The sequence below is a fragment of the Bos mutus genome, chromosome 2 (assembly GCF_027580195.1).
Source record: "Bos mutus isolate GX-2022 chromosome 2, NWIPB_WYAK_1.1, whole genome shotgun sequence".
NCBI lineage: Eukaryota > Metazoa > Chordata > Mammalia > Artiodactyla > Bovidae > Bos > Bos mutus.
Genome location: NC_091618.1, coordinates 94017142 through 94039356, shown reverse-complemented (window position 1 = coordinate 94039356; position 22215 = coordinate 94017142). Strand labels below are relative to the sequence as shown.

Genomic DNA, 22215 nt, shown 5'->3' with positions numbered 1-22215 from the left:
GTGAAAACCTTATATAAAAAGATATAGCTGCTTTATCAAATATTCATATTGATGCTGGCAGAAATTACTAGCTATACAAGGGGCAATTTTGTTACTGTAGATAGAGTTTCCAGATGTAGAAAATAAAAATACAGGTTGTCCAGTTAAATTTGCATTTCATATTATCAACAATTAATTACTTGGCATAAATATGATCCAAGAATCAAGTATTTCTCAGGACATTAAAATATTATTTGTTGTTGGACTGACATTCAAATTTAACATGGAGTCTTATGTTGGGGGATAGGGGACTGGAATCCCTTCATAAATGGAGAAATCATATAAAAAGCTTAGTTATTTGGTCTTAGCTTTAAGAGGCTCAATGCTGCCAAATACTTGTGCATCTATTCGAGGGGCCAGGGGAGAACAAGAGAGCCAACCAGAGGAGATAAAAATGAGACCAAATGCTTCTCTCAAACTTTAACATGAACAAGAATCACTGAAGATCTTTCAAATATCTAATAAAGTGCTGTTTTGAATAACTGCATCTCACACTGGGGGCAGGAGCAAAGCTTTCTGTTCTGAGAAGGCCAGGAGTTCCGAGGTGGTAGTGGTAACCCTGCTCTCCTGAGAAGTTGGCATGGATCATTTTTCAGGTTCAGGGATGAGGATGTTCCTATTCAAACTGGCCAGGCTCTCTAGTGGGAAGTACCTTTGATTTCCTCACCCAACCATTTCTATGAGGCGCTAAGATACCCCAGGGTTTAGCCTTGTAGAGATGAGGTGGTGGAAATTCCAACCACAGTGGGCCAGTACCAGCAGGTTCAAGACCTCAGGGAGGAATGCTTCCTGAGTCTCCCGTAAAGAGACAGAAAGGAAAGTGAGGAAACACTTTCACCAGGGTGAAACATCTCACAAATAATGCAGAGTCTCTTCATTGGAAATCACCTACTGCTTCTGGAGGCCATGTCCAGGGCATTGTGGCGGGGCTGAATAATCCCACCTACTATTCCCATTTGCCAGTCCCAGATGATCACACAACTGCTGAGGGCACCAGTCCCAGGAGCTCTCAGTTATAGCGAGTGGCCTCATCTCTATTTTGTGCACCAGAGCCATTGTGCCCTCTCCCACATTTTCTGATTCACAGTTAGGGAAGCCCACTGGTCCTCCCTACTTTCTCTGCAATTTACTTTTGTTCTTGTGGCCACCCCAGTTTAACCCCTTAAATGTGGAACTTGAAAAAGGATTGGTTCCTGCCCTTTATGAAAACCATGGGCCCCTCAGGCAAATCAGTCTGCCTTATCTCTACAGCCCAGAGCTACAAAAACAGATGCTGATGTAGCATTTGCCAAGTTATCTGCAAATGTGTCATTTAAATATAGCACAATATAAAAATAAAAATCTTTATGCATTGTGCTGCTCAATAACCTCCAGAGGACAAAGATCAGATTCAATGGATGAAAAAATTAGTAAAGTAAAATTGTACCCTTTGCACATAATTTTAAAGTTAGTAAGATCAAGACATAATTGGGATTATATAAGATAAAATATCTCATATTAATAAGATGATAAAGAATGAAAATGTTAAAGAAAAGAATTTTCAAAAATACAAGAAAATGTTTTCCAAAAATGTTCAAGAGCATAAACCAAAAGGTAGGAAGCAAACACAATAAATTTAGGTTACATCAAAATCAAGGATCTCTCATTGGAATGATGCAAAAGTAATTAAGATAAAGCATGAAAGAGGAATGGGATGGGTGGAAATGGGTTGGATCAAGACTTTCTCCACATTAACTTGCTTTATATTATTTTCATTTTTGAACTATGTGAATTTATTACATATTCAAAATACAATAAACATTAAAAATTGAAAAAAAAAATCTAGCTTAATGAAAAAAGCATGGACAAAGTTAATGGAAACCTGCAATGAGATACATGCTAGAATTATGAAAAACATCTGACAAAATTCTATGACTCACAGATTTTACTCCTAGGCATAAATCCCCTTCCCCATTCTTATATAAATTCATAAAACATGTATGTTGTTAGTACTTAGACATGTCTGTCACACAGTTAATATTATTTGACATTATTTGGTAAAGAAAGTAAAATTAATGGTGGCAGGGAACTGGAACTACTTTGATTAACCATCATTTTGTTGTTCTTCTTTAGTCACTAAGTCATGTCTGACTCTGCGACCCCTTGGACTGAAGCCTGCCAGGCTCCTCTGTCCCTGGGATTTTCCAGGCAAAAATACTGGAGTAGGTTGCTATTTCCTTCTCCAGGGAATCTTCCTGACCCAGGGATTGAACCCATGTCTCCTGCATTGGCAGGTACATTCTTTACTGTGGAACCACCAGGGAAGATTCCAACCATCATTAAGAGGATAAATAGTTAAAATGCAGTGGATTTCCATGACTGAGTGCTTTGTAGCATATAGATGTGTGCTTAAAAACCTAGAGTGGGTGTTAAAATGACAATATTTGTGGTATAAAGAAAAGAAAAATAATGAAATATAATTAAATGCCATTTATACTAATTACAAATAAATTAACCACAAACAATACAGTTTTTGAGAAAATATTCATATAAAAACTCTCAAAAGTATAATTATAAAGAAAAATATACACATATTAAACAAAATGTAATGTTATCTATAATGAGGGCAAAAGAAAAAAAAAGGAAGAAAAAAGAGGAAGAGGAGGGGGAAAGGGAGGGAGGAACAAGAACAAAGGAAGGGAGGAAAGAAAAGAAAGAAAAAAGAAAGCAAATCATAGCCATTGAATCAAAAAGTATGATTAACTGAATCCTCTTTATTCAAAGTTTAGGGGGAAAATCTGATAGATTAAAGATGGTCACAGATACTTGGCTATTCCTTTGTTTGAGATAGATACAAAGTCTAAACTCTTTCTCCTTGATTCTGTTTGCTTTAATGACTTCCTAAACTAACAGAATGTAGCTGAAGGGACATTCTGGGATTCTCAAGCCTCTCATCAGAATCCTTGCACCTCTGCCCAGGCCCCTTGAAACATTTACTCAAAGGGAAGTCAACTTCTTTGAAGGTTATCTGAGTACCTTTAGACCATTATACTGCAAAGGCCACTGATAAGCACTTCAGCTGAAGCTCTTAATACTTTGGCCGCTTGATGTGAAGAGAGACTCATTGGAAAAGACCCTGATGCTGGAAAAGACTGAGGGAAGGATAAAAGGGGGGCAACAGAGGATGAGATGGTTGGATGGCATCATTGGCTCAATAGACACAAGTTCGAGCAAATTCTAGAAGATGGTTAAGGACAGGGTGCATGCAGTCCATGGGGTTTCAAAAATGTTGGGCATGATTGAGCGACTGAACAACAACAAGCACCTCAGTTGACCATCCAACTCAGACCAGCCTTTTAGCCATCATAGCAAGGTGCCAGATATGCAAGAAAAGCCATCGTGGACTCAGCAGACCAACCTGCGTTACGGTTGAATACTACTGAGTAACTTCAGTCAATGCCACATGGAGCAGAGGAGTCACCCTTTTGAGCTCTGCCTGAATTTCTGATCCACAGAATCATGAGATATAATAAAATATTGTTTTAAGCTATCAAGTTTTTGGGTAATTTGCAATGCAGTAACAGAAAGCAAGAATCAGCACAAACTGATAATAAAAACTGACTACCAGTTTTGGCTACCCAAGTAGTGCAGTGGTAAAGAATCTGCCTGCCAATGCAGGAGACACAGGAGATGTGAGTTCAATCCCTGGGTTGGGAAGACCTCCTGGAGTAGAAAATGGCAACTCAGTATTCTTGGCTGGAAAATCCTATGGACAGAAGAGCCTGGTGGGCTACATTCCATGGAGTCGCAAAAGGTTGGACATGGCTGAGTACACATGCACACCACCAGTTAAAGTCTAGGTCTCAAGAATAAAATTATGAAGGCTGAAAGACAAAGATAAACAAAATACTATTAAAAATTCTGAAACTGCTTCCTACCCTGAGTCAGAGCTCTTTCAGACTAAGGCTGCCACAATATCCAGTGACATGCCTACTTAATTATTTCCTGGTCTGAGAGCAAGGTTCTGATCCTCTTTATTTTTGGCTCTTGCCCCCGATTCTTACCCTAAGTTAAAAGACCTGAGTCAGTGGAATGTATCCCTCCTTAGTGAGTGCTTCTGAATCATCCTGTTTATATCAACATAATCAGGGAGCAGAAAATGGTCTCATATTTCAAAAGAAGTAGGAAAGCTCATTGTTTCAGAAGAATATAGAGAGATAGAATGGAACTTAGAGATTATCATTTTCAGCTACTAATTTAAATAAAAATATTCAATACCTGAGAAACTGTCACTTTCCCAACATAATAAACAAATCTACATGTTTAAATATTAAATTCAAATTCAAGGTTTCTAATTTGCCTTTAAAGCCAGAGTCCTAGACCTGAGGTCCTAGAATCCTACATGCCCTTGAAATCCATAAGTAGGAATCAAAGCTTCCATGAATTCCAAACCCGTATGAACAAAGTTGTATATTTATGTATCCAACTGGGAAAAGTTTTATAGACTTCACAAATTCTCAAAGTAGTCTGTGATCTCTGCCCAGAAATGTATCTTATATAAAAGAAAGTGTCATTTTATTTTATAAATATTTTGTCACATGTATGTTATTTATCAACAATATTTTAAGTAATAACCTTTTCATAAATAATAGAATACACACATATTTATATATAAAATCCTTGGCCAGTGCATCCTTTTATTATTTTCTTCAGATATTTATTATTTATAATTTGTTAAGTCCTTAGTATGCTTCAGATACAGTTCAATATCTATATATAATTTATCTCATTATTGCTCACAAAAATGGAATATGTGAGATAAATGACATGTCAAAATGAGATTCTGTGTGGTAAATATAATAAAATTCCCACTTTATAGATGCAGAAGCTGAGGGATAAAGAGATTATATGACTAGTAAAGTTATAAATTGTGTAAGCTTACATAGCTACTTCTGGAATATGATTTACTTCTGTATACCTGTTTGCATTGTTTGATCAAAAATATTGAAATGTTTTCTCTATTAATGTTTTAATTTATAAAGAAATTGAAAGAATGAGAAGAAATAGAATTTAATGGTTATATTTAACTAAAAAAATTAAAAGATGGTAGAATAAAAAAAGCTTGAAGCAAGTATGGGAAAATAGGTGTCACTTGGCAAGGATCATGGATTACGAGAAAGGAAGAAAGGCTGACAATGGAAAACATCACCTAAGCTCCACCAGTGGGAAACAGTTACTTTTGTTTCAAGTCTGTCTTATCCAGATTTGGTGCCCGTCATCATGATGTAGCCAGGCTGGCTCCTGAGTTACAACCCTAGGGTATCTTTTTTCTCTTCCGTTTCCACTCCTCCCTGGGCTAAAATCACCTATTTTAGACCCCAGCATTCCCTCTCATCTTACATTACCTGGCCAAATCTTAAGCAAAATACATTTATGACACTAGTAGCTAATACCTTTTCCCTAAGATGGTTCTCTTCACTGTCTTTCCCATCTACATAATAAGGATTTTCCTAAGAGAGATCAATAAATACCAGAAGAAAATGGGAAACCAAAACATCAAGTGACTCTTACTGGAAAATATTCTACAGGTAAAAACCATCCTTTCAATGTTAATGCCCCGAGAAGTCTGATTTGAGATGAAGCTAGCAATCAAATTTAGAATCTTGGATGACACAGGATTGTGCAGAGAAATATCTGGGTTTTAGTACCAGAGTGAGATGGCATCTGGAAGTATAAGTAAAGAAAAAGCCTTCTTCAACCTCTCTGGTCTATGCCTAGGACAGTCTAGACTGGCTCCTGAAAGAAAAGAAAGCTGTGGAGATAGAGTGAAGAAGGTTTACCATTGGGAACACTAGTATTTTTACAAATAAAATATAGTTTTTATGGTATGACTTGTATTAGACCAAGCATTTTTAGTTTTTCCCACATACCCACCAACCTTCTCTATTGCTCTTTACTGACATCCATGATGAAAAAGACTTCTGTGAGCACATTATGGCATCTGACACAAATATTTATGGACAACGTCCCTATGGTACAAGCAGTTGAAAGCCCGCCAAGAAGCCCATCCCTCACTGCTTTCCTTCTTGTTCACTGCTTTGTTAATAAAATACAGTGATTCTAAACATGAGAAAGTCAAAAGAAAGAAAACAGAGCCGAGTAGATGCTAGTGTAGAGCTTTCCATGAAGTGATTCTGAACCAGTCAGTTATCAATATGGCAACCACTTTCTCTTAGGCACTGACAATCCACATCAACTGTGACTACACCACATAAGGGCTTTCCTGTTGGCTTGGAGGTACAAAATATGCCTGCCAATGCAGGAGACACGGGTTCAATTCTTGGGTCAGGAAGATGCCCTGGAGAAGGAAATGGCAACCTATTCCAGGAATACTCCAGGATTCTTGCCTGGGAAATCCCATGAACAGAGGAGCCTGGTGAGCTAAGGTCCATGGGGTCGCAAAATAATTGGACATGACTTAGTGGCTAAATAACTACTACTACTGCTCCATAGTAATTCTACTTCTGATAAAATTATGCAAAAAGCCTATTTGTTAAATGGGTATCCTGCCTTTTCAGAAATTGTTTCCCCTTTCCTTTGGAAAGCCCTCCCCATGTCTCCTTTTCATCCTGGTCGGTATCCATTGTTCAGCGTTCACTCCTTTCAACAAATTGATGCAAAGCTCTCTTCACTCATAACCACAATTCAGTTCAGTTCAGTCACTCAGTCATGTATGACTCTTTGTGACCCCATGGAGCACAGCATGCCAGGCTTTCCTGTCTAACACCAACTCCCAGGGTTTACTCAAAATCATGTCTATTGACTCAGTGATGCCATCCAATCATCTCATCTTGTCTTCCCCTTCTCCTCCTGCCTTTAATCTTTCCCAGCATCAGGGTCTTTCCAAATGAGTCAGTTCTTTGCATCAGGTGGTCAAAGTACTGGAGTTTCAGCTTCAGTCCTTCCAATGAATATTCAGGACTGATTTCCTTTAGGATGAACTGGTTGGATCTCCTTGCCATCGAAGGGACTCTCAAGAGTCTTCTCCAAAACCACAGTTCAAAAGCACCAATTCTGGAAAGTTTTTATCATAAATGGATATTGGATTTTGTCAAAGGCTTTCTTTGTATCTACTGAGATAATCATATGGTTTTTATTTTTCAATTTGTTAATATGGTGTATTACATTGATTGATTTGCAGATATTGAAGAATCCTTGCATCCTTGGGATAAAGCCCACTTGGTAATGGGGTATGATCTTTTTAATGTGTTGTTGGATTCTGATTGCTAGAATTTTGTTAAGGATTTTTGCATCTATGTTCATCAGTGATACTGGCCTGTAGCTTTCTTTTTTTCTGGCATCTTGTCAGGTTTTGGTATTAGGGTGATGGTGGCCTCATAGAATGAGTTTGGAAGTTTACCTTCCTCTGCAATTTTCTGGAAGAGTTTGAGTAGGATAGGTGTTAGCTCTTCTCTAAATTTTTGGTAGAATTCAGCTGTGAAGCCATCTGGACCTGGGCTTTTGTTTGCTGGAAGATTTTTGATTACAGTTTCAATTTCCGTGTTTGTGATGGGTCTGTTAAGATTTTCTATTTCTTCCTTGTCCAGTTTTGGAAAGTTGTACTTTTCTAAGAATTTGTCCATTTCTTCCACGTTGTCCATTTTATTGGCATATAATTGCTGACAGTAGTCTCTTATGATTCTTTGTATTTCTGTGTTGTCTGTTGTGATCTCTCCATTTTCATTTCTAATTTTATTGATTTGATTTTTCTCCCTTTGTTTCTTGATGAGTCTGGCTAATGGTTTGTCAATTTTATTTATCCTTTCAAAGAACCAGCTTTTGGCTTTGTTGATTTTTACTATGGTCTCTTTTGTATTTATTTCTGCCCTAATTTTTAAGATTTCTTTCCTTCTACTAACCCTGGGGTTCTTCATTTCTTCCTTTTCTAGTTGCTTTGGGTGTAGAGTTAGGTTATTTATTTGACTTTTTTCTTGTTTCTTGAGGTATGCCTGTATTGCTATGAACTTTACCCTTAGCACTGCTTTTACTGTGTCCCACAGGTTTGGGGTTGTTGTGTTTTCATTTTCATTCATTTCTATGCAAATTTTGATTTCTTTTTTGATTTCTTCTGTGATTTGTTGGTTATTCAGCAGCGTGTTGTTCAGCCTCCATATATTGGAATTTTTAATAGTTTTTCTCCTGTAATTGAGATCTAATCTTACTGCATTGTGGTCAGAAAAGATGCTTGGAAGGATTTCAATTTTTTTGAATTTACCAAGGCTAGATTTATGGCCCAGGATGTGATCTATCCTGGAGAAGATTCCGTGTGCGCTTGAGAAAAAGGTGAAATTCATTGTTTTGGGATGAAATGTCCTATAGATATCAATTAGGTCTAACTGGTCTATTGTATCGTTTAAAGTTTGTGTTTCCTTGTTAATTTTCTGTTTAGTTGATCTATCCATAGGTGTGAGTGGGGTATTAAAGTCTCCCACTATTATTGTGTTATTGTTAATTTCTCCGTTCATACTTGTTAGCATTTGGAAGTTTACCTTCCTCTGCAATTTTCTGGAAGAGTTTGAGTAGGATAGGTGTTAGCTCTTCTCTAAATTTTTGGTAGAATTCAGCTGTGAAGCCGTCTGGACCTGGGCTTTTGTTTGCTGGAAGATTTCTGATTACAATTTCAATTTCTGTGCTTGTGATGGGTCTGTTAAGATTTTTTATTTCTTCCTTGTCCAGTTTTGGAAAGTTGTACTTTTCTAAGAATTTGTCCATTTCTTCCCTCCAGAAAGCAGGAATAGAAGGAACATACCTCAACATAATAAAAGCTATATATGACAAACCCACAGCAAACATTATCCTCAATGGTGAAAAATTGAAAGCATTTCCTCTAAAGTCAGAAACAAGACAAGGGTGCCCACTTTCACAATTACTATTCAACATAGTTTTGGAAGTTTTGGCCACAGCAATCAGAGCAGAAAAAGAAATAAAATGAATCCAAATTGGAAAAGAAGAAGTAAAACTCTCACAGTTTGCAGATGACATGATCCTCTACATAGAAAACCCTAAAGATTCCACCAGAAAATTACTAGAACTAATCAATGACTATAGTAAAGTTGCAGGATATAAAACAAACACACAGAAGTCCCTTGCATTCCTATACACTAATAATGAGAAAATAGAAAGAGAAATTAAGGAAACAATTCCATTCACCATTGCAACGAAAAGAATAAAATCCTTAGGAATATATCTACCTAAAGAAACTAAAGACCTATATATAGAAAACTATAAAACACTGGTGAAAGAAATCAAAGAGGACACTAATAGATGGAGAAATATACCATGTTCATGGATGGGAAGAATCAATATAGTGAAAATGAGTATACTACCCAAAGCAATTTATAGATTCAATGCAATCCCTATCAAGCTACCAACGGTATTCTTCATAGAGCTAGAACAAATAATTTCACAATTTGTATGGAAATACAAAAAACCTCGAATAGCCAAAGCAATCTTGAGAAAGAAAAATGGAACTGGAGGAATCAACCTGCCTGACTTCAGGCTCTACTACAAAGCCACAGTCATCAAGACAGTATGGAACTGGCACAAAGACAGAAATGTAGATCAATGGAACAAAATAGAAAGCCCAGAGATAAATCCACACACATATGGACACCTTATCTTTGACAAAGGAGGCAAGAATATACAGTGGAGAAAAGACAATCTCTTTAACAAGTGGTGCTGGGAAAACTGGTCAACCACTTGTAAAAGAATGAAACTAGAACACTTTCTAACACCATACACAAAAATAAACTCAAAATGGATTAAAGTTCTAAATGTAAGACTAGAAACTAAAATTCCTAGAGGAGAACATAGGCAAACCACTCTCTGACATACATCACAGCAGGATCCTCTATGACCCACCTTCCAGAATACTGGAAATAAAAGCAAAAATAAACAAATGGGACCTAATTAAACTTAAAAGCTTCTGCACAACAAAGGAAACAATAAGCAAGGTGAAAAGACAGCCTTCAGAATGGGAGAAAATAATAGCAAATGAAGCAACTGACAAACAACTGATCTCAAAAATATACAAGCAACTCCTACAGCTCAATTCCAGAAAAATAAATGACCCAATCAAAAAATGGGCCAAAGAACTAAATAGACATTTCTCCAAAGAAGACATATAGATGGCTAACAAACACATGAAAAGATGCTCAACATCACTCATTATCAGAGAAATGCAAATCAAAGCTACTATGAGTACCATTTCACGCCAGTCAGAATGGCTGCGATCCAAAAGTCTACAAGCAATAAATGCTGGAGAGGGTGTGGAAAAAAGGGAACCCTCTTACACTGTTAGTGGGAATGCAAACTAGTACAGCCACTATGCAGAACAGTGTGGAGATTCCTTAAAAAACTGGAAATAGAACTGCCTTCTGATCCAGCAATCCCACTGCTGGGCATACACACTGAGGAAACCAGAAGGGAAAGAGACACGTGTACCCCAGTGTTCATCGCAGCACTGTTTATAATAGCCAGGACATGGAAGCAACCTAGATGTCCATCAGCAGATGAATGGATAAGAAAGCGTGCATATACACAATGGAGTATTACTCAGCCATTAAAAAGAATACATTTGAATCAGTTCTAATGAGGTGGATGAAACTGGAGCCTATTATACAGAATGAAGTAAGCCAGAAAGAAAAACACCAATACAGTATACTAACGCATATATATGGAATTTAGAAAGATGGTAACAATAACCCTGTATACAAGACAGCAAAAGAGACACTGATGTGTAGAACAGTCTTTTGGACTCTGTGGGAGAGGGAGAGGGTGGGATGATTTGGGAGAATGGCATTGAAACATGTATAATATCATATATGAAAGGAGTCGCCAGTCCAGGTTCAATGCATGACACAGGATGCTTGGGGCTGGTGCACTGGGATGACCCAGAGGGATGGTATGGGGAGGGAGGAGGGAGGAGGGTTCAGGATGGGGGACACATGTATACCTGTGGTGGATTCATTTTGATAAATGGCAAAACCAATACAATATTGTAAAGTTAAAAAATAAAATAAAATTAAAAAAAAAAAAAGCACCAATTCTTTGGCACTCAGCTCTCTTTTTAGTCCAACTCTCACATCCATGCATGACCACTGGAAAAACCATAGCTTTGACTAGACAGACCTTTCTTGGCAACGTAATGTCTCTGCTTTTTAATATGCTATCTAGTTGGTCATAGCTTTCCTTCCAAGGAGCAAATATCTTTAAATTTCATGGCAGCAGCCACCATACCCAGTGATTCTAGAGCCCAAAAAAACAGTCTGTCACTATTTCCACTGTTTCCCCATCTATTTGCCATGAAGTGATGAGAACAGATGCCATCATATTAATTTTCTGATAGTTGAATTTTAAGACAACTTTTTCACTTTCCTTTTTCACCTTCATCAAGAGGCTCTTTAGTTTTCCTCACTTTCTGCCATAAATATGGTGTCATCTGCCTATCTGAGGTTACTGATATTCCTCCCAGCAATCTTGATTCCAGCTTGTGCTTCATCCAGCCTGGCATTTCACATGATGAATTCTGCATGTAAGTTAAATAAACAGGGTGACAATACACAGCCTTGACGTACTCCTTTTCCTATTTGGAACCAGTCTGTTGTTCCATGTCCAGTTCTAACTGTTGCTTTTTGACCTGCATTTCTCAGATTTCTCAGGAGGCAGATCAGGTGGTCTGGTATTCCCATCTCTTTAAGAATTTTCCACAATTTGTTGTGATCCACGCAGTCAAAGGCTTTGGCATAGTCAATAAAGCAGAAGTAAATGTTTTTGTGGAACTCTCGTGCTTTTTTGATGATCCAACAGTTGTTGGCAAATTTGGTCTCTGGTTCCTCTGCCTTTTCTAAAACAAGCTTGAACATCTGGAAGTTCACAGTTCACATACTGTTGAAGCCTGGCTTGGAGAATTTTGAGCATTACTTTACTAGTGTGTGAGATAAGAGCAATTGTGTGGTAGTTTGAGCATTTTTTGGCATTGCCTTTCTTTGGAATTTGAATGAAAACTGACTTTTTCCAGTCCTGTGGCCACTGCTGAGTTTTCTGAATTTGCTGGCCTATTGAGTGCAGCACTTTCACAGCATCATCTTTAAGGATTTGAAATAGCTCAACTGGAATTCCATCAGCACCACTAGCTTTGTTCATAGTGATGCTCACTAAGACCCACTTGACTTCACATTCCAGGATGTCTGGCTCTAGGTGAGTGACCACACCATTGTGGTTATTAGGGTCATGAAGATCTTCTTTGTACAGTTCTTCTGTGTATTCTTGCCACTTATTCTTAGTATCTTCTGCTTCTGTTAGGTCCATTCCATTTCTGTCCTTTAATGAGTCCATCTTTGCATGAAATGTTCCCTTGGTATCTCTCATTTTCTTGAAGAGATCTCTAGTCTTTCCCATTCTGTTGTTTTCCTCTATTTCTTTGCATTGATCACTGAGGAAGCCTTTCTTATCTCTCCTTGCTATTCTTTAGAACTCTGCATTCAAATGGATATATCTTTTCTTTTCTCCTTTGCCTTTCGCTTCTCTTCTTTTCACAGCTATTTGTAAGGCCTCCTCAGACAACCATTTTGCCTTTTTGCATTTCCTTTACTTGGGGATGGTCTTGATACCGCCTCCTGTACAATGTCAAGAACCTCTGTCCATAGTTCTTCATTCTTCAGGAACTCTATCAGATCTAATCCCTTGAATCTATTTGTGACTTCCACTGTATAATCATGAGGGATTTGCTTTAGGTCATACCTGAAAAGTCTAGTGGCTTCCTGTTTCTTAATTTACATCTGAATTTGGCAATAATAATTGTCAGTAATACTAATGAATTGGCAATAATAATAATGATCTGAGCCACAGTCAGCTCCCAGTCTTGTTTCTGCTGACTGTATAGAGTGTCTCTATCTTTGGCTGCAAAGAATATAATCAGTCTGACTTCAGTATTGACCATCTGGTGATGTCCACGTGTAGAGTCTTTTCTTGTGTTGTTGGAAGAGAGTGTTTGCTATGACCAGTATGTTCTCTTGACAAAACTCTACCAGCCTTTGTCCTGCTTAATTCTGTACTCCCAGGCCAAATTTGCCTGTTGCTCCAGGTATTTCTTGACTTTCTACTTTTACATTTCACTCCCCTATAATGAAAAGGACATTTTTTTTTTTGGAGTGTTAGTTCTAGAAGGTTTTGTAGGTCTTCATAGAACTGTTCAACAAGCTTCTTCAGCATTGCTGGTAGGAGCATATTCTTGGATACTGTGATATTGAATGGTTTGCCTTGAAAATGAAGCACACTGGATAAAAACAATTGCTAAAAGTAATACTCTAATTTTCTAGAGAATTTGTGTTGCTATGGTAAAGAAGATCTACTTTCAAGGGTATTGGATTGTAAATTATTAGGATGCTAAGGTAATCTGACATTAGAGTTGAATATTTGATAGGCAAGTATGTGGCTATGATTTTACTTTGTTGCTTTTGGTTTTATTTTTGCAAGGAACTATTCAAAGACCCCCAATTGAGCACATCTGGAAAGTTTAAACTACATGATAGATCATTACTGGATCTAGGAAAGACTGTGTTTCTTTTCTAATTCTCTAAACATTATCCTTGACTTCTTACTTTCACCATGTGTAGACCTGTGGTGGATTCATTTTGATATATGGCAAAACCAATACAATATTGTAAAGTTAAAAAAAAAAAATAAAAAAAAGAAAAAAAGATTATATTTAACTAGGCAACTCCAGAATTAAACTCATATTTTATGTAAAATAGCAAAAGATGATGATAACATAGGAATTAGGCAAAGATGACCCTACAGAACACTTAATCCAGGGGCCTTAGCCTGAGAGTATTAGAAATAAGAAATCTGCAATATGTAACCACGGGACAACCAATCTATTTATGACATGACTACTGCTGACTGTCAGAGTGATTCCCTCAATTCAATTAAGAACTGGAATTGAGACGTAAATGACTATAAAAATTTTAAGGTGTTCAGTTTTAAGTACTTTAAAGTTAAATAATGAAGTTAGGGAACTCTGAAGATGACAAGATGAAAGTAGCTATGATAAAACCCCTGTATGCACCTGAATCATGTTTGATTCATATTTAATGTTTTTACATCAAACAAAAACTCTTAGCCAACTCCTAACAGTAAAAACACACACATCTTACACAAGGGTTCTTGACCATTTGTACCAATTTAAAAACACTGAATTTTTTTACTTTGACTGTTGGAACAAGTCATAAGGATATAAATATTAATCATGATCCATCCAATCCAGCTGGGGTTGAATTTTCTAATTGGAAACTTCAGAATAATGAATGGGTTGCATACAAACACACACCCATTAGACAAAGGCTATATGACACTTAGTTGGAGCAGGGAGCAAAAACTAATGCCTGAATAATTTTGGTATCTAAACCCTAGAAGGTAGTGATTATTCTGCGAACAGATCTTCACTAGAACTTGCTACATTTATTCACTCTAGAAATACTTTGAACTTGCCCAGATTTGATAATAATAAAATTATTTAAGGGGTTAGTTATCTGAAATAGTTGTGAATTGCTAATCAAAGATTCTGAAATACAGTGATCCACCCTTACTGTTCAAATTCAATATTTTGGAAAGATTCAATAAACATTATTTATATCACCTGTTTATTAATTTTATGAACCATGAATACAATTCAAGACACTTGGCGAGAATTACTATATTGGGAACTGATATAATCATATTAATAGCTTTAAAATCAGAAATTTTATGGTTGATGCTTTTATTTATACCTCATGGATAAAGATGATAATATTTTACATAATGAGAGTTATCTCATCTGGCATTTCTGCTCATGTTTATTGCCCAGAGAGATCACTGACCACTTAAGAAAAACCATGCATTTTACTCAACTCAAACCTAAATCATTCAACAAATATTAATGGGGCACCTAAAATGTATTAGGCTTGGGAGAGACTGTTTTTACACACACACACACACACAAAACCATAAATGCCATAAAGACTAAGATAAACAGAATTTACATAAACAAATTCTTAAAAAAAAATTGTTTAATATCTTTTTGTATATCAATTGAATTATAGCATATGTAGTAGTTTGGGAGAAAACCCTTGCTATGTATACAACAGACAGAAGATTAATTACCAGAATACATATAAAAAGAACCATAGATATCCCCAAAAGTCAAATGAACAAGAGGTATGAAATCCAAATAACAAAAAATGGCAATAGACTTTCATTCCTTGTAAAAGTGTGGGAAGAGAAATTGCATACACATGAAAATATATATCCAAATGTAAATAAATGTAGGTATATGTAGACACAGATAAATATACATGAAAAAAAGAAGGACTGAGGATCTGGAATGTTGATAGTATAGTATAAGTGCTCAAGCACTGCTGGTGAAAGCGATAATGGCTTCAGTCTTTTTGGATGGAAGTTTTTGAAAATATCTACCAAAATATGATTTGGGTCAAATCCATTGACCCAATAAATCTACTTCTATGAATATATCTAGTCAATAATAACAGAAATATCTAACACTAAATGATATCTAACACTAGTTGCCAGCCACTGTTCTAAGTGATTTATATATCTTTTTTCATTTAGTTTCAAAAATCTCTGAGGATGGCCATATTATTATAAATCCCATTTGACAGTTAGGAAAGTAAGTACAAAGAGCTTAAGTAAATACAGTGGGGTTACATGGAACCAAGATTTGAACTAACCCAAGCAGTCTGCTTCCAGGATTCTCTTTCTTAATGCTGCTACATTTTTCAGAATTAACCTCCCAAGTTCATCAAAAGGTTATTTCAGTAATGTTTTTGGAATTTTTTATAATAGCAAACAACTGGTAATGCTGTATATTGCTATGATTAGATAAGCTTTGATACATCTATATATTATAATACAATTTAGCTACAGAGTCAAATGATACAATCTTTTGTGAATTAAACATAAAATACTGAAGAACATATTCAGTTAAAAAAATGAAAATAGTACTCATTATATGATCTTATTTACTTCTATATGTGTGTATATGTATGTATATTCATGCAAATGCATAGGAAGAGGAATTGAAGGAAGGCTGACAGGGGTGGTGATGAAAGCATTTTATTTGCATCTGATATATATACTACAATTTTTAAAAATATGAGCTCAATGAGCGCTACATAAAAATGGAACCAAACAAACACATTAAAAAAATAACAGATACAGTTCCTTTATAGCTTAGTGGAGGGAAAAAAAAGTACTTTAAAAATAGGTAAATGCTACAACTGGGGAAGTACATGGAACCATTGGAGCTCCTGGGGGGAAATCATATCAAACTTGATTCATGGATTATGATGGTATTTTAGGAGGAGGTGGCAGCATTCACTCATTCATTAAATACTGTTTTAGACATATGCAAAAACCTAAAAGTGTCAGGAAGCGTGTTGAGCTTTGAGTCTGAATATGGTTCTACATGGTTGGTATGTGGACTGCTAGGGTTGAAAGTATAGGGTGAAAAGTTAACTAAATCACATAGGGCCTTGTTGGCCATGTTCTAAACTTTTGACTTTGCCTTAAGGTGAGTGAGAGATCAAAGTTTATGAAGGTTCTCTAGTAGCACTGTAAGAGTGAGTGCAATGTGGGCAAGCTTTGAGGCAAGGAGAACCATCAGGACAATCAAGAAGTTATTAGGATGCAGGATGCGTGTGAAAATGAAGATAACTGATGAACTAGAGAAGGCAATGGCACCCCACTCCAGTACTCTTGCCTGGAAAATCCCATGAACAGAGGAGCCTGGTGGGCTGCAGTCCATGGGGTCGCTAAGAGTCGGACACGACTGAGCGATTTCACTTTCACTTTTCACTTCCATGCATTGGAGAAGGAAATGGCAACCCACTCCAGTGTTCTTGCCTGGAGAATCCCAGGGACGGGGGAGCCTGGTGGGCTGCCATTTGTGGGGTTGCACAGAGTCGGACACGACTGAAGTGACTTAGCAGCTTAGCAGCAGAGAGAACTCAGTAAGTAGAATAGAAAGAACTTGAAGATTCATTTGACTTTGAAGTTTCTGAGTGAGGAGTAGGAAACTAGGAAAATGTAAACAGTTTTTATAAGTATCCCCTTCAATTCTCGTCTGTATGTTCCTCACGCACTAAGTACTTAATAATATTTTCCATTTAAACTAATTAACTGTGATGATCTAGGCAGTTCACTGTTTAAAGGCAAAGGCAATATTTTTTTTCATGCTGTGTCCCTTTTCCTGGCACAGTGCAAATCAAGAACTTAATAATTCTCATCAGATGAAGACAGAAGCAAAGCAGGTTCATTATTATAAAAATACAAATAAATACACATGAAATACTAGTAACAAAACCAACAATAAAAACTGACCAGTGACTGGCCACAGTGAGGAAAAGCAGTTGTCTGTCCACTACACCAACAATATTGAATACAAGTGTCATCATTTACTTCAACATTTAGCATTTCAAGGGATCAGAGAGGCATATAAATTATGTGTTGTTACAATAAAGCATGTCAAAATAATTGAGAATTTCCTCCTCATAATATCATATTCACTCAGTGATATCATGGTTGATACTGATGAAAAAACACTTATTAAGTAACAAAAATTCAAAATTCATAGGTACATATGTGTTTTCAGACGTGCCATACTCTTTTCAGATGTATTCGTGTTAACTCAACCCAAAACTGATATACACAGATTATTAAAAAAAAAACCTGCATGCTGCACATTTTACTGGAAACATCAAAACCTGTGCTTATGATATCAGCCAGAAACTACATTTTTATGACTTATGAAAGAAATTAGGCCCTACACTCAAAGGGCTGGTTATTAAATATTGTTATCTTTTAAACAAATCAGTATGCTGAAAACATTTGTATTTTCAGATACAAATTTCAATAGAAATTAACGTGGACCTTAAACATTAATAAAAGATCCAAAAATGCTATTAATAAAGATTACCTTTGCTGAGCTAATTTTCCTAAAGTATTTTTAAAAGTTTAGCACTAGAGAGTTAACTTTCAAAATAAGTTCAACAAACCTTCTTTAAATATGTGGTTTCTGTTTACATGAGATACAGATGAAAATATGATAATAACGTCAAGGAAAATAAGTTGTTTTCCCAGTTACATATAAATACCTTTGTTTGGGAGTCTTTACCATTTTATTTTCAATTTGTGCTCAAAACAAGAGCACAGCAGCCTATTAAGAAAAGGAAGAAGAACAACTGGAGGTTATATAAGGACAGCTGCTTCTAATCATGTCAACTGATACACAGTTAGAAATCTACCTCTCCAAAGAAAGAAAATCAATATTTATAGAACAGCCAGCATGTCAAATATACAGTCAGTGCTGTGACTCCACTCTATTAAAGTTCTTAAGCTTTTTACCTGTGACCAATAGGAAAAAAAAAAAAAAAGTTGCCATTTATAATGGGATGTTCTGTGTAGAGTGGTTTCTGCTTACATCACATCACTTCAAAGGATTTGCTAGGACAATCAGATTGGCTCAAGCTGAAACAGCCCAATTACTAGTAAGAACCGCCTCGGGCTTTAAAAGCCTACAGGGCTTTAAAAATCGATGATGCTATAGTATTTGCATCCTTAAAAAGACAGCCGAAAAGCAAACTAAACAAATGCTGAAAATGCATGCCTCAACACTATCTCAAAGTATTGCTTCTCTTCATTCATATATCCATTTAGGGGACATAATTAGACATTGCAACTCTATCAATATTGCCAAAGGGTAATGGGCGTACGGAAGACAGGACATATAGTAAATATTTTGAAAAAAGCAAGTAACAGTAATTCACACATGTATCTATTTATATGTCTCCTTTTAACGTTAAATTATTGGGGGTCATGAGAAAACATAAATCGACATGTGTAAAAGTAATCATTTTAAGTTTATGAGCTCTTAAGCTGCTTTATTAGAAAATGTTATTGTCCTCCTAAATTGTGCCTATTAGATGTTTATATTAGTCCTGGAAGATACAAACATATGACTGTATGTGCCAATAATTATGGTAGAATCATATAACATAAAGCACACAGGTAAGCCGATGGAACCTTCTTTTCTGGTGGCAGAGTCAGAGGAATGAGAATGCAGGTATATGAAAAGTATGTTTCACCACTCTTTTATCAGTGGATCTGCTATCAAGGGTTGGAATAGAGAGCTGGGACAAAGTGTTCTGATTTGCTGCGATTATTATGAAGGGATTCCTTGATACAGAGCAGACATCCATAGAGAATTCCATAGAAAAGAAGAAACAAAACGGACCCCCCTTTAAAAATTCAGTCATTCATTCAGAACTTATTGTTCTAATTATTCAACACATATATTTTTCAAGGACTGTAAAGTGACAGGAAGGTTTCTAAGCACTGTAACACTGGTCTCTGAACTACTTTGGCTATAGAGATAGGTAATAAAAATAAAACAATATAGCACACAGTAAGAATTGATTGGCCATTGTATCAAAACTGCAAGAAATACACTTTTGGGAGAGAAAGAGTACCCATTTAGTTCAAGACAGAACTGAAGCATCCTTAAACCAATCAATAAAGTAGAAAGGTAGTATTTTATAGAGCATATTGGAAGGAAGCAAAATTGTCAACATTCAATCACAAAGACTCAGTACTTAAAGATCACATTTGAACAACTACATAAGTGGAGAATAAGATTTTATACTAGAAGCCCTGGTATAAAAAATGGGAGTCTCCTTATAAAATATTTTGGAAAAATGAACAGATACACAGAGGTAATTCTAGAAAGAACTGTAACATTTTCCTTAACCAGATTTTTATGGAGTTTCTGGAGACTTAAAATTTACTATAAACTTTTTAGATTTTTCATAAACCTGTATTTGTGTGTGTGTGTGTTTATGTACACTATAGAAAAGGATGTAATTCTAAGTGTAAATGCACATGCATGTATCCCTCCGATCTACCCCCACACCAACTTCTCTTCATACAAACTTAAGTGAAAAACAGAAACCCCATGATTTTAGATGATAGCAAAGAAATTTATGATTTGAAGAGTCACAGAAACTGTCAGTAATGACAAAAATAGTTACCCACTCAAAGAAGGCTTTCCATCATACAAATGACAGATTCCTGACTTCCTCAATACAGCCTCTTCTATCTGTTTTTGCATGATCTGAAACCTGCCTAGGGCTAGAATTGTTTATAGGCATCCAACTCTAGTTTCCAGCTTACTTCCCATCTTCCTTTTCCACTGAGAAGCAATTTGTGTTTCAGATTTGTGGTTTTCTCTCTTTGCCCATATGGAGCAGGCAGGTTCCACACTCGGCAATGCTGTCTCTGAGACATACAAAAGCATAAATGCCCCTAAGGAAATTCCCAGATATTTTTCAGCATATAACTCAGAAGTCCTTTTATTGCTTTCCAAAGTACCTTTCTGGGCTTAAATGAGCCAATTTTATAAGAATAAACCTTCCAAATGATATTTATTGTAATGAAAAAACTACATTTTCCAGAATATACAAACAGTCCCTGTTGAGCAGCAAGTCATTAGTTCCAGATAGCAGGCATTCTTTTTCACCTTTAAACTCTGAAGCTCGTCATTTCACTACATTATGAGAAATGGTTCTACCATTTATCTGCCTTTTTCATTCAATGTGAAATTATACAAAAGACTAACACCTGGCTTCACAAATAATATTCATGAGTAAATATAATACACATAGTTACAATTATTCGCAATTACTTATATTCCTGAATGTATACTGTATATAATCACACATAACACATTTCTTTCTTCCATTACTTCTTTTTTCATGTTTGAGCTTATGTCTCTCAAGTAATGATTTGAATTCAAAAAGTATCATCAAAAGAAAATGAAAGGTTATATAAATGTCACTGCTTTGCTGCAAATTTGCATGCTCTCTCTTTGTGAGAGAGCTCAACTTTGTGAACATCTGGACTGGGTTTCTATTATTAACAAGAAATACATCTATATGAGAAACAGTGTTCCTGGCAATAGCTTCTTGACACAGGGGAGGATTAAAAACGTGTGAAGAAAGTCCTTCTCCTAATCACACATTTACACATGCACTGCACCAATTTTTCTTTTCTACAGAGTAATACTGGATCTTAACAAGAAAGCTCATACTGCTCATTCTCTTCTTCATCTATAAAAGAAGGATTTTCACAGGTTCATATCTACTTTCAGAACCTGAGCATGTCAATTAGAACCCACACTGACTTTTCTAAACTTGTGATGGATGATAATGTAGAAAAGAGGTTGTGGGCATAGGTTTTTGTTGCTGTTCTTGCAGGCTACATAATAATGGCATTGATGACATAAGTCCTATCATAAACTATCAAAAATAGAACACAACAAATTATTTTACCAATACAGCTGAATTCCTATTATATAATTTATGATTTGCTTTCTTTGTCTAGATTGGAGATCGTAAAGGCAACCCTGTCTTCCTCTTATTTGTATCTTGTCATAATGTTTCATTTTTTTACTTAAAAACAGTGTGATATCTCAGTTTTTTTTTATGAAATATGGCTGTTGGAGATATTCTAGAAAATTTTAAAGAATGAAATCACTCATAATAACATCATCCGGTAATGGAATTTTCTCACAATGATTTATTTTTTTCTCTTTTAACAGGTTTAAAATTTTTCTCTCTTAATATTTTAATTATTTGTTTTCTTTTAAAATTTGTTTTCAATCAATTTTGAAAAATAAATATTATGCATTATAAAGAAAATTTATAATATATAGAAATTGATAAATAATATGTTATAATTAATATAATAATAATAAAAGAACTAATGAAATTACTCATAACCTCACCACCCAGTGATATCCTACATTTACTTCTATTTCCATATCTATCCTACTCTGTAACTAAAGTAGGATGCTATATTATTGTCATATATTATTGCTTTTTCACATATATAGATGAGTAATTTACTGTTATTAAATATTATTTAAAGTAGTTTTTATATCTGCATAATTTTCCATCTTGTTCCTGTGGGAAATCACTCACTCTCTCCCTACTCAGGTATTTAAGAAAATAATGCAGAAAAAAATCTCTGTAACAACATTAAAAACATTTCTTACCAACCCAGTTAGCATTATGTGTGAAACATAGA

The 22215-nt window shown here is 35.8% G+C and overlaps 1 protein-coding gene across 2 annotated transcripts in view; it reads right to left on the bottom strand.

Moving 5' to 3' along the window:
- GALNT13 (polypeptide N-acetylgalactosaminyltransferase 13) overlaps positions 1 to 22215 on the bottom strand; it is a 672291-nt gene that overhangs the window by 184680 nt on the left and 465396 nt on the right. The window lies entirely within an intron of this gene.